At 32.8% G+C, this 6,470-nt stretch overlaps 1 long non-coding RNA gene across 1 annotated transcript; it reads right to left on the bottom strand.

The window, feature by feature from the left end:
* Nucleotides 1–3,128: 3,128 nt before the first annotated feature.
* LOC132915713 (uncharacterized) lies at nucleotides 3,129–4,748 on the bottom strand. The gene is made up of 3 exons (XR_009659941.1): nucleotides 4,506–4,748; nucleotides 4,268–4,349; nucleotides 3,129–4,119 (listed from the first exon to the last, which is right to left on the bottom strand). It is a non-coding gene; the product is annotated as an uncharacterized LOC132915713 (long non-coding RNA).
* Nucleotides 4,749–6,470: the final 1,722 nt, after the last annotated feature.

Below are 6,470 nucleotides of genomic sequence, written 5' to 3'. Positions count from 1 at the left end.
AATGCTTCTCGCTGTAAGAGAGCGCATTCGTTTATTTATACTGGTCAGGGAAGTACGGGGAAGGTTGACTTTGACTGTGGTTGACGGTTCCTGGTAGGGACGATATTGCTTTGTTCGGAGTTTATTTATTTTAAAATTTTGTACATCGTAACGATGTCGATACTGCGACGCAAAACAACAACATGAGTCACTCTCGATTCGAATCGTCCTATCCTCCTCATGTGCCTCATTGCTTCCTTACCAGTAATAACATTTTTTTTTTGTAGTTAGTTTACAAATTTCGTGGGTAATTTCCAAGTTCTACGAACTATAACGCCTATCCGAAACCTGCCTGTAACGTATCAGGAAACCGGAATTTCCTGCCCGCGTGCGTGACATATTTACTTCTTGTGTTTGTTTGTCTATCGTTTCGCATGATTTCATTCCTAAGCAGTATTATTATGCCATGGTTTTCGACGCTTTGTTGTTCGATATTGTCATCTACAAGGGACGCGGGTTCTGGCCGGTCTATAGTGACCGTTATGTTTCTATTATTTATTTTGATGATGAAATTCTTTTCCCCGCGTTGTATCACCTTGTATGACCTGTCGTAAGGTGTTTTTAGGGGACCGCGGACGGCGTCGTTACGCAGCAATACATAGGGTGACGCTGCGAATTCACGGAAAATGAACACTTTTTTCGTACCATGTCGAGTGATCGGTTGCGGCTTTATTTCTTCGATTCGCTTCCGTTCTTCGAGGTCGCTTGTCGAGTCGTCGGTACGAAAAATTCCTCTAACAATCGTATTCCTGCGCCGTAGATCATTTCGGCAGCCGTTGCGTTCAGGTCCTTCTTAATGGCTGTTCGAATTCCTAATGGTACGATCGGCAATCTAATCTGAATTCTCTATCAGAAATCTAAAGGTTCCTTTTTATAAATCCTATTTATACAAAGATTAAAGAATTTCTAACTTCCATCTTTCAGAAATGCAAAGAATTCTTTTTACATAAATACATATATATTAACACCTTGCAAAATATTACGAACTTAATTATCAATATTTATTTAATTTTTTAGAAACTGTTCGTATTATATAATTCAAATTTTTCAATATTACTGTTCCTTATGTACTTGATATGTATTTAATTTTAAATCATCCTTAAGCCAAGTTAAAAATGTTCATAAATACTAAACAGATATATTTTCAGTAACAGATGCTTTTATAAAAAAAAATGTTGAAAAATAAACCAACTTAGAACAGATCATCCACTCGAAAATATGAGTGGAACATTTTTTCTATCTTGTGACACTAATGTACCAGTAGATTTACATATAACATACAAAATTGTCAAAATAAACCGCAATGATTTATCATATCTACAATATCAATGTATTGATGAAAAAAAAAATAGAAAAAAAGTTGTTTAAATCTTGAAAACATACACGACAATACAGTGTTTTAATTATTTACGCAATACTAATACAAACTAATCAATATACTCATATTTAAGTATACGCAACAATAATAGCGGAAAACCCAGTACAACCATGTTGGAGGTTGCTGATATATGACCACATCTGTGCAGCTATTTTCTAGCTACAACAGGTGATCTAAAAGTAAGAATATACTTCCACAATCCCAGTGGGACAATTTAGGGCATTTTTACAGGCGCAACACTAATTAGAAAACGCGATATTCTATCAATGCAATTATTAACTAATTGCAAAAATAATTTAAGGAATCGCGTTAGAATACTAATTGCAATGCAAAATTTCAAAATGAATTAAATAAAAATCAATATTTCTGTATAAATGGAAGTTACTTTAAATATTCGCGATAACAACAAACCAGAGCATTACAGAACTAATTAAAAATTTACATCTCTTTAATTCAACTGTAGATGAACAAAAACGTGTCAAGTTCTAATACCACTCTTTAATAAATTCTAATTATTCATAATAAGAAATACGTATATACAATGAGGCAAAAACGATCATTATTCTATCGCAACGTTAATTATAATCGAAATCAATTGTTTTTCGTAATCGTGATTTAGAACGGGAAATTTCGGACCAAACCAATAGATATCAATTATTCGTAATATTAATAAAACAAAACGCGATTTGCCCAAAATTATAGTAGGCCGGAATGTACTTCAGCCAAGAAACAAATTAATACTACTACTACTACTACTACAAATGTTAAAAGTGAGCATAGTGACAAAGCAGTAACAAGAATGACTTCCTATGCCCTGAATGATCCAGAGGATGGGAAACCATTAATAGTTGCCCTCTTCCATGGCAATTTGCAGGGCCTCTTCAGCTTCTAGCCTCTTCTTTCTTCGAGCGCAATGCCCATTGAAACTTACACCTAGGCTCGATATTATCTAATCGTAAAGCAAAAAATAACTTATTAAATATCTAAATAACAAAGAATTAAATAAATTAATTTAATTAATTAAAAAATAATAAAACGCAAGCTTACCAACTCACTCATTGCACGATTTTCACACATAACTTGTTTGGTTGGTACACTATTTGTACAATTATATTTATTTTCCAATTTCCTGAAATTGACTGACGAAGTCTAGCGACCATTGCGTTAAACGCGGTTAAAGATACATAAATCTTAATTTTAATTACGAAAATTGATAATCAGAAGTGTATGTATATCTTTCAAAAAGTGCATTGTATGTATTGCATATATCGTATGTGTAATGGTAGGTAACGATTTGGTACTATCTTTCTAATTTGATGATGAGATTAATAATATTACTATCTACAATTTGTTATACTTAATAGCAGATCTGGTTATTATTACAGTTCTTGATCGAACTAATATTTGTAAATGTCTTTTTTACTATTTAATATTATGTAGTCAAAATGACATAATTCCACATCCTAGCCACACACACACAATGCCGAAAATACGTCGTGCACAATACGTTAACGCATCGTCAATCGCTGAAAAATTATTATAAATTTATGAACTATGATCGTGCCCATTGCCTATTTTACACCCAAAGTAACACCTGGTCATGTGAATGAGCTGCTGGCAATGAACACGGAAAAGGTTGAACCTAAAAATTCTGAGCTAAAAAATGATTAGTGTATCCCACGTATATACTTTGTATTTACTGTATATTTAATGAATTATTAAAATTTTAGAAAGAAGAAGCTTGGAAATGAATAAGAAATTTATTTTATAACTGATTCTGAATTTAATATTAATATAAATAATCTCAGATTATCTCTTCATCAAAGCATATTTTAAAAAGTATAAAAGCAGAGTTCAAAACCTGTTGCTTTAATTCAGAAATTTACCTGTCGCGAAGTTTCTTCTTGCACATAACATTTAATATACTTTCATACGGAAGGAACTGAACTCTAATACTTTATTATACAATTTAAATTATACTCCAGTTTATAATATGAAGATCAAAGAATTATGCAAATTAAGATAGTAGTGAAACAGAAGATAAAATTAAAGATGATTTATTACTAAAATTATTTATTTTATACATTATTTTATATATTATGAATTCTCATTATTATTATTGTGCAATAATTGTAACAATGCCGGAGGATATCAGACTTTTCCGCTATGAAATAATCAATATCATTTTAATATTTATTATAGATACAAATATTCACGTCTCATGTATATTCTTATGTATATACATAATCGTATTTTAAAAGTAATTCTGGTGATGCAATTATCAAAGAATAATTATCAATATAATATTGTTCCTACCAGTTGTTAACATTATATTAATGTTATTAATATAAAATCTTAATCACCAACATCATATTGGTAATATAAAAAACGCAATGTGCAGGAAGATCTATCCTAAGCTAGTAAATAAGACGTTAAAATACAAAGTGTTACTACTCACGAATATAATAAATACTCGCAGTCACTATACTCGCATACAATTCTACGTAATACAACCAGTCACCAGTGTCGATTAGGACCTTTCATCCTACGACATGATTGAGTGACCGGAAGAACAAAAATTCATGCAACTCACGATTAGATGCGAAGGATGTACCACTAACGCTGCAGTAAATCGTCCCAAGATATCGCAAAGGCAGTCATAAAAAAACACACACTGCATTCCGTGGCGTAATGTGAAAAATCTTTAACAAAATATATTTACTTCAAAAAATATTTTTTTAATTTATTCTTAAAGACACTGTGTCAATTACATTTTTTCATAATTGGTAATAATTGAAATAACAAACATAAAATACAATTATTAAAGCACAATATTCAAAGATTATTTACATTCTTGGCTCTTGGAGCTCAGAAATCGCCACCACGAAGGAATGAATCATCATACCTCGTAGTCTCGTAGTGTTAGTGAATGCTGTACAAAATTTGTAACAAAGCATGTAGTATTATAAATGTTATTATTTAATTAATATAACTAAAGATATTACATATACACGTATTGATTGAATAGGACTAACGATAACCTTTAAGTGATAGTGGAAATATGTACTACGCAACGAAAATCACGTACCTGAAACCGGATCGTAATGTTTATGCCACGGTTTTCGGCGGGAGAATGACGTTCACGTCTAAAGAATCGTTTAGTTAATTTCTGATTGGTGATACGACAAAATTACTCTTCCAATCAGCGCCGCGCACGGAATTCAAATATCTTATATCATTATACATATATTTAATTCCTGAAATTATGAAATTTAAGTATAGATTTTTATCTTGTAGTTTCTTAAATGAAATATCTGCTTAAAAATTGGAAAAAATATTATTATATTTCTTGAAGTGTTTAATTTAATGGTTCTTTCTAATTTAAATATTAAATATGTATTTAAAAATTAATATCGCGAAAGAGATTGAATTAACAGTGACATGACTAGTCGATCACATTACTGGTAAAGTTTATTTGACCAAATTTCGAATTTCTATTCGAACATGGAAATAAATATAATAGTTTTAAATTAATTGTCAAATAAATTGAGAATAAAAAATTTGATGTGTACTAGTATAAATTTTGAACACTGTAATGATATTTTTATGCAATTTTAAAAATGTTCTATTTACAAACTACAATATGAAATTTATTTATAGAATAATAAGTACATATAAATATTAAAAATATTAGAGTAATAGAATCTTACATTTATAAAATATTTCAAGTTATATATACGTATGTGTATTTATACTTAGATACATGGAAGATAAACAGATAAACAGAAAGGTAAACAGTATGGTATCCTTGGCATGTTACTAGCATATGTTTGCTTTATACATACCCTACAATCATATACACATAATTTAACATAAATTTCTAATAATTTACATATTCTTACGATATTACTATTTATTATACACACATGGCCAGCTTTCTAACCACAACCAGAACTTTTCAAGCAATTATTCCATCCTTTGGTTAAACTTCTCGTAGAAAATTAAACCATTCATAAAATCATAGAAAGAAAAGTTTGGAAGTTTGCGATTCTTCGTGTTTTCCCCTGCATTACAAGCGTAACTGGAAATATATATGTCGGAGATGAAAGGACACCGGGCCCCCCCGTTGGAATTATTTGGAAAAGCCTCAATACTGTAGCATTTACGAAATAACCCAGACACAGTCATTCGAAACTTGAGACAATGAGTTTAGGCTCGAGGCGACAACCGGTCGCCGAGCGTAGCCACGGTCACGGGATGAACGTTCCACCTAACAGAGATATAAAGTAACATAGCTTTCCTTTAAAGAATTGGCAGTACAGACACTTGACAATAAGACATTCCAACAGCCCCGCAGCTCTCCACACACAGACCCCATTCTTTGGGCCAGATGATCGCCAGATGCCGATGCATCGTTTACAGTTTATGTTCAGATAGCCTGAGGAACCGTTACAAATCTTAGGACTTAGTTAACTAAAGCCCTTCAGATTGACAAACAGTCTTTGTTCTATCAGCCTGTAAATCTGTCACCTATTGCGGGAAGTTATGGGAAAACCTGATTTGGTCACGTACGACGTTGCCTGCTAGGAACTCTCTCTCTAGGGTGGCTAGCATCCTTTTCTAAACGCCAACATAGAAATTGACCAATTAACAGCAGCGTCTATTTCCCTCACCCTCCGAGTGGAGGCTTTCTTTGACGAATCCGATGATCTCGTGCCCTTAGGCACACCCCATCATAGTTTTCCTCTGCAGCGTCGTCGCGACGGAAAGTCATTCCCTTTCTGGCAATCTGATTAGCTAAGAGTCAATCAAACGATCCTTGTATCACGAGTAGTAAGTCGAGTCCGACTTAGACTTTGAAGCAAAGTATATTCGTTATCCCGTGGACCGTGGATTCGCTATATCGAACCTAGGGCCATTGTCATTAGCATCCAGTTACCGCGTCCGCTTGTCAATCTCGTATCAGCCATATTTGTGTAATAAACATCTGTGCGACAACCATGAACAACACTGGTGAAGACTCATTAAACGCCCTTATCGCCAACCCGACATA

The sequence above is a fragment of the Bombus pascuorum genome, unplaced genomic scaffold (assembly GCF_905332965.1).
Source record: "Bombus pascuorum unplaced genomic scaffold, iyBomPasc1.1, whole genome shotgun sequence".
Classification (NCBI taxonomy): domain Eukaryota; kingdom Metazoa; phylum Arthropoda; class Insecta; order Hymenoptera; family Apidae; genus Bombus; species Bombus pascuorum.
Note: the sequence above shows the minus strand (reverse complement) of the source record. Positions and strands in the feature narration are given on the sequence as shown.